The sequence below is a fragment of the Pyxicephalus adspersus genome, chromosome 7, assembly GCF_032062135.1.
Source record: "Pyxicephalus adspersus chromosome 7, UCB_Pads_2.0, whole genome shotgun sequence".
Lineage (NCBI taxonomy): Eukaryota > Metazoa > Chordata > Amphibia > Anura > Pyxicephalidae > Pyxicephalus > Pyxicephalus adspersus.
Genome location: NC_092864.1, coordinates 71,344,358 through 71,356,303, shown reverse-complemented (window position 1 = coordinate 71,356,303; position 11,946 = coordinate 71,344,358). Strand labels below are relative to the sequence as shown.

The 11,946-nt window shown below is 35.6% G+C and overlaps 1 long non-coding RNA gene across 1 annotated transcript; it reads left to right on the top strand.

Annotated features, from left to right (window-relative positions):
- The first annotated feature begins 346 nt into the window (after nucleotides 1-346).
- LOC140335909 (uncharacterized) lies at nucleotides 347-5,615 on the top strand. The gene is made up of 2 exons (XR_011921773.1): nucleotides 347-4,007; nucleotides 4,118-5,615. It is a non-coding gene; the product is annotated as an uncharacterized lncRNA (long non-coding RNA).
- The last annotated feature ends 6,331 nt before the right edge of the window (nucleotides 5,616-11,946 follow it).

Sequence of the window (11,946 nt, the reverse complement as noted above, 5' to 3'; positions counted from 1 at the left end):
CACAATATTGTGACATTTTTAATAATTTATTGGAGTATGTATAACTCTAGTACTCTAGAGTATGTATAACTCTAGTATAACTTTAACTCTGTAAGGCAACTGTGAATTTTTTTTACAGAAATAAGAGATATCCTTATGTTTTTCCTTTTGCAGTACCTTGGATCTCATGTAATTAAAAGCAGTTAAGGAGTTAAATGCAATATATGTACTGAAGAGGTTACATGCAATAAATAAATTATATAATAATTATATAAGGCAATCAATGGACCAATTGATGATTTACATGTGCTAACAGACCTACTATAACATGTTTTGGTGAGTTTTTTTTATATATATATATATATATATGTATATATATAAGATGTAATATAGTGGATCAAGATATTTTGAAGACTTTGGACTTTCAACATTGATGATTGTAATATATATATATATTTATTTTGTAAGTACATACTCACAATTAACATAATTTATAAAAAAAAAACGTAGGATATTGCAGCTGTTACAGATCTATGATGATTATATAAAATGTAGTTACATGTAACCATAAATAACTATGTATAAAGTCTCATATGTTTCTATGTTACTAAAAAAATCTGAACTAATTGAATATATATATATATATATATATATATATATATATATATGTATTTATATTTGCTAGGAGGTATAGTTTTATTCCCAGTGTTAGTATGTTCTGTATCCTTTAATATTATGGCAAGAACCCCCTACCCTGTTCAGCACAAGGCAAGTAACATTTCTTTGGTTTATTATTGTTGATGTTTCCTTTCCACTGCATCATTCATGCTCATGATTTTAGGTGTATAAACAAACGCCAAGTGATAACATTTATGTTGCTTTTGTTTATAGACAAAATCCATTCATGATTACCGTGTTCTCACTTGACTTAGTGATTATGAAAGGCTTATGCTAATAAACAAAAGCACATTAGACAACAACGGGACAGATGTGCCTTTTTTAATAAAATAAAAGCCATACCACAGAAATAGGATTTGACAACTTTGTTATATTGACATTTTTCACTGTATAAAGATGATGTGTCCTACAACTCACACTTATCAGATTTGAGTGTTTTAACTGTGCAAACTGGATAGAAAGGTTTCTTTGTAGCCAAGCAGAATAACCCTTTTTCAAACCCTAGTTCCCGGGAGACCCCCTTACAAAGGTTCACAAATATATTATAAAGACAGTAGATTTTTAACAAATAATGCAAGTTAAAATGTATTGCATGCAGTAATCAACTCCTAGTTTTTCTACAACCTACAGTTTGTTTTAGGCACATTAGACATGCTTTTGGTAGCCAGGCATTGTGTCCAAATACTCTCTCTCTATAAATATACTTATTAATATTATTATTATTAATAATAATTATAATATTAATAATGTTAATATTACCTTATAATAAAGATAATATATATTCTTGTATAGGTATGCTCAGGTACTTTATATCTTCAAACTTTTTTAAAAGAACAGAGTCACATAATGTAATGAAAATGCTACAGCAAACCAGTGGCAAGATTTAAGAAATGCATGTAGCTTTTGCAATTGCAGACCTTGCCCTAAGAATACTAGCTACCCAGCTCTTTGCCTTCAGAAAGTTGACCCTTTAACTCAGAACAAGCATGGATTTTAGAATGACTGAGTAATTCAGGTCAGTGACTTAGACAGTATTGATGTCACAAACTGATGTTTTGAGAATGATGGGTAAGCATTGACAGCCTGCATATTCTTTTAGTACATCATTTAACTGTCCACTTTGCAAAATATCAAGGGGTGCTGAAGTATTATGTACACACGCTATTGTGCTTGCCTACCAAGTTACTGTTAATTAAAGCGATTTTTGAGGACAGATTTACAATATTTAAAATTCAAACATTGAGAATATAATCCTTTTATTATGGCAAGTGGGTGATGTAGCAAACACTTCCATATACCATCAATAGATACACAGCAAAAGTAATTATTTATCCTGTTGGCATCTATGTGATACTGAATTTTTTAGTTTTAGATGGACCAACTCTTAACCTAAATCTGGTTAAAAACTGTATTTTTATGTTTAGAATTAAAATCTCACCTAAAGAGTGGGCATACTGCATGGTGCGATCAAAGTGCTCTTCTCCGCATTAGCTTGACTAACCACAGGGAATGTAAAGTATTATCTGTAATACGTACTGTCATAAGCAAGGCTGCCACCATCTAATCCATAGTCTGTAGTCACATTGATATTCATTGCAAAATGCTGTCTTTTTTATGTGCCTGCAAAATTAAGATTAAAAGGGAATGATCACACATAAATGATATTTATCAACCTGCAAAACAGCTACAAATGTAATATCCTCATTTTATGCTTAGTTATGTGGAAAAGACTTATACTTTACCAAGTTTTGTTTTTGACTTCTGGTTACCCCTCTTTCCAAAGCTTATTTAGGTAAATACTGCATTTTGTTTTTTATCTTCACCATCACAACCCCCAAGGAGTGGTGGACCAGTGACCCTAGTGGCCACCAAACTTCTTTGCTGTAAAGAGATCACCAGGTTGAAGCCCCCAGGCTCTCCCCACTAGGGATGACAGAGATCAGACAGCTTCAATGCAGGAATGGCTATCAGTGAGGAACATAGTCAAGACAGAGACCCTGATTTATTAAACTTCTCTAAGGCTGGAGAGAATACACTTTCAGAAGTGAAGCTTGGTGATCCATAAAACATAGAATAGATTTTGGATTTGAGATTTGCTAGCAAATGTTTTGAATCCTGGATCAGATCCATTCCAGTTTAGCTGGATCACCCAGCTTCACTTTTGAAAGTGTATTCTCTCCAGCCTTGGGGAGCTTTAATAAATCTGGGCCAGAGTAGTTAAACAGGGTGAGGTCAGGGCAGGGGGCAAACAAGGTGAGGTCATGTAACAGGCTGAAGTCAGAGCAGGCAGGAAACAAGGCAAGGTCATGTAACAGGTCAGGGCAGGAGCCTCTCATGAGCAAAGAATAGGTTAAAATCTAGAATGGCTGAATGGAGAACACACTGTGAGAACAGCAGATAACCCTCTGAGGATCTAGTAACAGAGCCTGGAACTAGTGAGTAGTTTTTAAATAGGAGGAGCATCCAATAGCAGGACAGGATTGAATCCGTTAACCAGTCTGCTCAAAAAATCCCATTCAGCTGTGCAGAGCCTCGGTGTCTGTGCTTGGGATGCAGAGAAAGGAGGAAACTTCTTAAATAAAGGGATGCTGGTGATGCTGCAAGTTGTTAAACAGAGGATCTGTGGGAGGAGTGGTAACAGTACCTCCTATATTTAGTCAGTTATGGAATAAAAGGTCATATACACCACTACAGCATGCAGTGCAGGTCAAAAGAGTCAGAATGTGTGCATCTAAATCTTCTTTTCTGTGAGTCCCAGGGTGGAGTAGTTCTAACTATTGCCACTGAGGAGTAGTAGAGGAGTGTTAATGGTTCAAAAGAAAAGTGCTTCAGATGTGATAAAATGGGACAACAGTTTTTATTGTGAATTGGTACCTAATATTGTACTGTGCACTTTTTTTCTGTTCACCTAAGGAGGTGGACAGAACTTAAGATCTGAGCAGTTGACATTTAGAGGCTTTTAGATTTTATGCAGTGGCAGAGCAATTTTTTAAGCAGTAGCCCAGATTCTGTAACCCACTACCACCATTTACCCACCCAGGGTTAGCCTCTCCTGGTGAAATTCTGATCTGTGAGGCATCTAAAGGGGGCTTAGGATAGGAAAGTAGCTGGTCTAATTGCTGCATTACATTTCAGTGTAATATATTTGTTACCCTCTGTATTTCTTTTGCCTTCCTCTTGGTTTGCACATGTGCAATAGAACTGCTTTATACTTGTTTTTCTTTTCCCCCTAGAAAAGATGGAAGCAGTAGCCATTGAATGCATTTAAACATGTACAGAACGTCTGGTGTGATGACATAATTCCAATGCCGAAAAAACAGGTTTCCTTGTCATTCCCATGGCTGTTTTTTGTAGGTTACTTTACTGGGGAAAGTTATATCTTTAGGGATTGTCTTTCATAAGCTGGTGCTTTCATTTTTAAGTTACATTTTGTGTTTCTACATTTACATTTTGCATGCAGCTGTGCCCTTTAAATTTGGACCTGCTGAACAATTCTTTCTGGATCTTCATCCCTAATATTAGCCATTCCACCAGACGGGTTGAGCCTACATGAAGGAGGTGGGAAGGTACCTAATGAGACTGACACTATCCAAGGAAGAAGAATTTCCTCCTCCCCTGGACATTAACACAGCGTTTAGACCCCGTATAACATCTAAACATCTAAAAAAGCCAGCACAGTTCTGGAAAAACATTCTTTGGACAGATGAAACCAAGATCAACCTTTACCAGAATGATAGCAAGCAAAAAGTATGGAGAAGGCGTGGGGCAGCTCATGATCCAAAGCAGAGCACATCATCTGTAAAACATGGCGGTGTAAACAGCCAGTGTGATGGCTTGGGCGTGCATGGCTGCCATGACACTGGGACACCAGTGTTTATCCATAATGTGACACAGGACAGAAGCAGCCGATTGTGTAAAAAAAGGCTTTAGTTCTTCACATTTTTATGCAATATTTTTGTTAAAGCTGAATGTCTGAAGTTCAACTGCATCTGAGTTGTTTCATTTAAAATTAATTGTGGTAATGTACAGAACTAAATTTAGAAAAAAGTTGTCTCTGTCTAAATATTTATGGACCTAACTGTACCTTTATTGAATTTGTACATGGAGAATTCTTGATTTAATTGCGGATTGTTGCTTGAAAATGGGTGAAAATGAAGAGTCAATACTAAGTGTTACCAATATTAATTGATCAAGGCATTTAAACTATTGTGATATTATCTCTTTTTTTAAATTTCTCTTCTTCTCTGTAAGCCCTGATGCATTGGTTACCTTTTAACTCACCACTGTCTTATACATGAATTGCATAATGTAAAGATTAGGCATTGGCAAACGTCTATCATCATAGCTCCAGCACGCCAGCCCTAATTATGTTTCCCTATTACTCCTCCACCATACTCTGACCCACTCTTACTGGTAAACAAAAAACAGTCATATTACAAGTTTCCTTCTCTTTGAGTTCTTTTTTTCTTTATTTCTGGTCTTCAGTAAGCTACTGATTTAGCTTTTTTTTACATTGTTACAAGGTCTGTTGCAGCACCTCTTTCCCCTTCACTCCTTCCCATGGTGACTTTGGATTTTGCCTTTAAAGTACACATGAAACTGCTTTGTCTATTCAACACCCCCTGTCCCTTTGTTCATTATTAAATGTCCTACTGTCTCTTTTTTTCCCCTTAAATTATAGTACATCTATTGCCTGGCGTTTTCAGTTTTATTTGATCAGTTTCTGCATTGTCTTTTATACCCTCGCCATTACAATCCACTTGTATTTTATTTTCCTTTATGCCTCCTTCGACTGAAAAACACTTCTTAAATTTTGGTTAACCCATGGTTTGGTTAAATTAACCCCTTCATACAAGGGGCAAACATTTCAGCTGTTAATAAAAAAAATCACCCATGACTTGTTCCTATGCTTGTGGCAAGAGTAAATTATTTAATAAACACATCATTCTTGTAAAACTGCAGGTGTTCTGCGTAGTTTGGATTGATACATTCATATAGCATTGCATTTTAAGGTATTTTGTACATTTAGTTTTCCTGTTATAAGAATTTTACCTGCCAAAAAAACTTCCAGAAATAGATGAATTAAGTTTTGTTTCCCCAGTAAACCATTACATACTTTGATTCATTTCCAACGTGCTATCATTGAATGCTTACAAAGCAAAGTCTAAAGGTTCTACATTAATATGGAATGGTAGGTTAAACTTTGTAGAGCAGCGGTCACCAACCTTTCGAACCTCACAGGCCGAATATGATTTTTTAAAAAAAAAAAGATAAATTCATTTGTAAAATAATCATCTTCTAATGGTGCCTGACAAGGACTGTGGAGGCTCTGATTCATTGATCAGCTCACGGTTAAGTGAAGTATTACATTGTTACTATTATCATTAGTTGCAATATGTTTGGTGTTGTTAATGAAAAGCAAAATATTTGTTTGCTTTTTCCCACTTATTATGGGTTTATTTCATTTGAATCTAAGACACCAAACAAGAAATGATAGTTAGGTCAAACTATTTAATGTCATTAAATATAACAGTAAATAAAATACATAGTTAAGGTCATGCATCTGAGAAATAAATAAAATAAAACAATCGGATGAGAATCGGTATTGGCGGAGCGGGGTGACTGATGTAATGGTGCAAACAATACTGAAGAGTACGGCTCGGCAACGGTTGCCTCATACAATTTAACACTACACTAATGTTGCATTGCGGCTCCCTTGTTTTTCCGTCTCTAGTACAGTTCCTTATTTTAGTGCAATATAAAGGCAAACAATTGTCATTCATAATAAAACAATTTATTAGAATATTATATTTGTTTTATTTTTAAATAATTGCAAATAATGCCCAAATTTTTCTGTGGACCAACAAAATTTTCTTGCAGGCCATCAGTGGTCCATGGACCACTGGTTGACGACCACTGTTGAAGAGGGACATTAGTTGAAGAGCCACCTTTCAATGTCTCCCAACCTTGTTTTGAGTAATCATATTTCCATGTTAAGCCATGACAGAATGGAAAGAGAGAAGGATTCAGTAAAGGTAAGTATAATTGCAGGGTTAATAGGGGCAATTAAACATGTTTTCATTGTTTATTGAATGTAATAATGAATTTTAATAGCAAAGCAGTAACTGCAAAACTGTTATTGCCAGCAACTATTTAAAGCAGCATTTATCATGCCAGCACAAGCCTAAGAAGATATTGTAAGTTTAGCTTAATGTTTTCATACTCTTTGTAAGTTAAATATTATAATGTAAATATTAAATATACAGAATGAGTGTAGTTCTTTGTCAGACTCATTTACACTCAGATCCTAGATCTGACCACTATACTGTTACATTTAGACCCTCAGATCAGACCACCTCTTGCAGTTTTACTGCTATATACACAGGTCCTACATTATAGCTAATGATGTAAGAATGCCTGCCAATATTTTCATACTGGGAAGTAGAGTAACACTTAAGCAAAGATAGTAAGTAGTCTTCTGCATTGTATCAGATCATAGTAAAACCAAAATCAATAGTGGAGATTTCCAGATTCATGTGATAAATTAAATATAATTATTTACTTTTCTATCAAGTAAAGCCAGGTTACTGTAGACCACTTCAAGGGCATTCCAAGCGTAGTTACGGGCGTGGGAATGTATTTTGAATGCGTGTCAAGGTGATCAGCACACAACACATTGCAGTACATTTTGTTCCTACACACCATCCTCCCACAGGAGGTAACAGGGCATGGCTCTTAAGATTGCAGTATTTTATGATGCAGGAAAATACAGTAATTGCTCAGTTTTGCTAAATCATGCTACCAACATTTGTTATTGCTATTGTGTATGTTCTATGCTTTATCTATAAAAATGTCTTGCTATTTTTTCTACAAAATTGTGGCTTTACTAATATGAATAGTTTGCCTACAGGCTTAGACTATAGATGATATGACATATAGTTAATTTTATTTAAATTGTGCTCAGCATAAATAAATACAGTGGACCCACAATTAAAAATGTAACTTATTTAAAAATGAGATTTAAGTAAATTAAATAGTAAATATATTTAACTATCTATATTATAGATATATTATATCTATAACTATATTTTACTATCTAGAAAACAATGTGACGTTGAAAAAGGTCACATAGGTTTCTAGGTTTCATTTATTTTAAGTTTTATTCAAAGCTTTACTCCTGGCATAGGGTGAATAAATACCAATGCTCTCCCAGTTGGTGCCAGTAATAATGAAAACATTGGACTGACAGATAAATAAAGGTCAATGCTGGAAAAGACAAAATTAGAAAAAAAAACACAGCTGTTTATTGTTACAGTGACTGAGAGTGTTGCAACATATGCATCATAAAATGCCTAGAGGTTACATTTCAAACAGCTTAAGAAAACCTATACAGTTTTTGCATGCATATTTATGTATTTAAAAGGTGATTTATACCAGTCAATGCTCTCATAAACACCCCGTTGTTTTTAAACTTGGGGCAAGGACAATCCAGGTAATATCTGTCTCCTACTGGTAGTGACTGATAGTTTACCTATGCAGAAGGGGAGGGGGTACATGGTAGCTCCTAAGACAGATCCAAGACTTTTGGTTTGATTAAAAGTTTAATCCTATGTGTTATAAATTAATATTTACACATAAATAAATATATTAATATATACTCACTTCACATGATTTATTAGTTGTATTGAAAATCAATGCAACAATAAAGATCCATACCTGTCTTTATTAATACTTTATTTTATGCATGAGACAATTCAGGACACAATAATAATACAAATAAACAATAAACATTTAATGAACTACGCATCATACAAATTACACAGAAACAGGAGCAAAAAAAACTATAATAAACCAACATATGGTGATGACCAAAAAAAGAGTAACAAAGTGGCAAATATTAACAATAAAGAGTATAAATGTCTACACCATAAAACTATGTTGCAGTGTGAGTGTTCATCATAATAAAAATATGACTTTATGTGCTCAGAAACTCTCATGTAGCACCTTTTTATTTTTATTATAAGGATTAGAGATACAAAAAAAGAAAGAGAAAAAAGAGAGATGGTAAAAAGGCAGGGGATGGTATGAATTTGCTCACAGATGAACACAACATTACCATGGCACATGAATGCACTTCCGTCCAGACGTTACAGAGAGCTCAGAGGACAAACAGCAATAGTTACAGATCCAAAATAGTGGAATTTTTACTACTCGATGGCCCCAGTAATGAAGCTGAATATTGTTCTGAAGCAGTAAACCTACTCAAATATTAAGAGGAAGTTTTTTGACACAAGGAAGACCCTTCATGTGTGTGTGATTTAATCGTATATGCCTGGCCTGATAATTGTATAAGGCAAATGGAAAGAGAAGAAAAAGACAGGCTTTTTTTTAGCACTAAGAATCTTAAAAATTGTAGAAATGTATTAATTATTTTTCTGTACAAATTTAGGCAGTTTCAATAAAGAGTGTTGACAGAACAACGCGTTTCACTCATTAAGAGTTTCCTCGGGAGATTTAAGAGTTCAATATGTTACATCTGCTGATTTATGATTTAAGGCACCACAAGTTATGATAGGGATAAGGATGAGAGCAGCCAGATAGTTGTATAGGTAAACTTTTTGTATATGTGATGAGATGAGATGCAATTAGATGTGTAAAACAGTATTATCACAGGCCTCTCAAAGAGGCAAAAATTGACTTTTATCTGATTGTATCATAGATTGAAGAATTGGAGTCAATCTGTGGGCTAGGATGCTGGAGCTTTGAGTTGCAGTTCAAAAGTGGGATAAGCCTATTACTGGGATCATGACGCATGAACTGGGATCTTAATCTGGTTTTTAATCACTTGGGAATGTGCAGAGTGTCTGAAAGAGAAGTATGAACTTGTAAGAACGTGGAACTTGAATAGGTAGAAATGTTTATAGTACACTAAGGTGAGGACATCTGGACCAGGAGCTTTACCACGATGCATTCTTGAAATAGTTGATTGCAATTCTAATAATTTTTTTATTTAAATTAAAAAATTATTAGTTTTTATCTGGTAAGAAAGAGGCTGTAGAAGATGTCTGTAAATTGTAGTGGTTGGAATAAAAAGAATTAAACAAATCAGCTATGTCTTTAGTGGAATGTATGAGAGCTCCAGAGAGGTCCCTTATAGTGTGAAAGAAGAATGAAAGAATGAAAGAAGGAGCTCTTTGCTCTAAAAACACGTGCCAGCGATTTCCCACTTTGGTTAACGTGCCCAAAAAGAAAATCCTCAACACCTTATCAACTGTGCTTTTTGCCTTATCTAAATAGAGCCTGTCAATTTTGTCTCTCATCTGTACTAGTTATTTTAACTTTGTCAGACAGATTTTGCCTATGTAGGGACTCTAGTTTGCGTAATTCATCTAGTAAAGAGACTAATTTTTTTGTCTGTCTGTGGTGAACTTGCAGAATTAGGATACGTCCGATAAAATAGTGTGTTTCCCAAACTGAGAAAGGATTGGCTGTGGAATTACTATTAAGGGTAAAAATGTTCTATTTCAATTTTACAGAAGATTTTCTATATTTCTGTAAAAAAATACAGAGAATTAATTCTGATCCTACTTGCTACCTATCAAAATAAACAGAAGATTTTCTATATTTCTGTAAAAAAATACAGAGAATTAATTCTGATCCTACTTGCTACCTATCAAAATAAACAGAAGATTTTCTATATTTTCTCGATTTAAATTAAGAGATCGTAGGAGTGGGGAAATGAATACAGGTGTATGACCTGAAAAGGTAATTGACCCAATATCAGGGGAAGTAAGAGAGAATATAGAGGTGTTAGGAGACGCTTTTTTGGTCGACAATCTTGGGCGGTGTCCCACCGACGTAGAGCACACTCGGCCTATTCCCCCTGAAGGCAGCACTTACAGCAACAGCGGAGTTCTTGGAATTAGTACTCGGCAGCATGCAGCATCCTTGTTTCCATTTAGCCGTGTTTTCTCTCCTGGCTTCCTCTGCACTAAGATTGTATAGCTGAGGGGGATTAGGAGCTGTGCTGTAGCTGATTAGCAGAATAGTTCCTGATCAATCCCACGATGCCATTGGCTGCTGGTTTCTTATAGCCTCTCTGCACTTGGATTCCAGTACCTGTTGTAGCAATTGCTGGGCTAATATGTGCTGGAGTGTTTCCTGTGTGCTTTACTGTTCCTGACCCATTGTTTATATGCAGCCTGGACCAACCTCTGTTTGTGACCCCGACTTTGCAATCAGGATCGCTGCTGCAGCCCTGTAGTATGTGTTCCTGGATAGAGTTTCTCTATCCAAGAACACAGGACTCCCTGCGATCTCTATCCCAGTAAAGGGCTGCAAGAGCGATCTGATTGCTCTTGCAGCCCTTATTAGTCCCTAAAAATAACCCAAATTCTCCCACTATTGACTTCAATGGTGTTCGAATTCGGCATTTGATCACCCGAACAATATCTCACTATTCGATCAAATAGCTGTCAAATCGAATAGTGAGGTATTTGACCAACACTACTGGTAAGAGGTGTCATTGGTAGCTGGAGAGAGAATTGAAGGCTTCTGTAGACTTGGACCGTCTACAATTTATATGAGGGAAGTTGCTTACAGGATCTGTGGAGTCTGCTGAGAACTCAGCTAATTGTGCACTACAATGGGATCGGGACCCACAAAGTAAAACAGGTCTGGATGTTGTGTCAGAAACTGTAGAGCAAAGTTAGAGTCTTGTTTAGTTACCAATAGATGAAATGGATAACCCCAGAGATATGATGCAAATCTAACAGGAGGTGAAGTTGTCTTCTGATATGTAGAGCTGAATCTGTGCCCCATTAGATTCTTTATCCCCTTTTCTCCAGGCAAGTCTTAGGATTTGTTTCTTTACATGTGCACACAGCTATCTACTAATATGTCTCTGGGGGGAGATTCAGAGGGTATCTGACACCATTAACACTAAGAGTTGTTCAGACCCAGCAGTAGCTTCTGGAATCCCTCTCGATTATTATTTTGGTGAATGCTATTTTCTTGGTTATCCATTTGCAAAAATAAAGAGGTAAGTTGAGAATGTTTCCAAGTTTTGGATTCCCAGGGCTGTGACTTTAGTGTTCTGTTGAGAAAAGATGAAATCCAGGTAAGTTATTTTGGTGTTGATGGATGAGTCTTGCTGCTGAATGGACTCTAATCCCTTCCACATACAACCTTCTATGTATGCTTCTTCATTTTTTTCTTTACAAACATTTTTATTACATAAATTTTACAGAATTCTGATTTTTTTTTGTTCATTCCCCATCCCAAAGACAG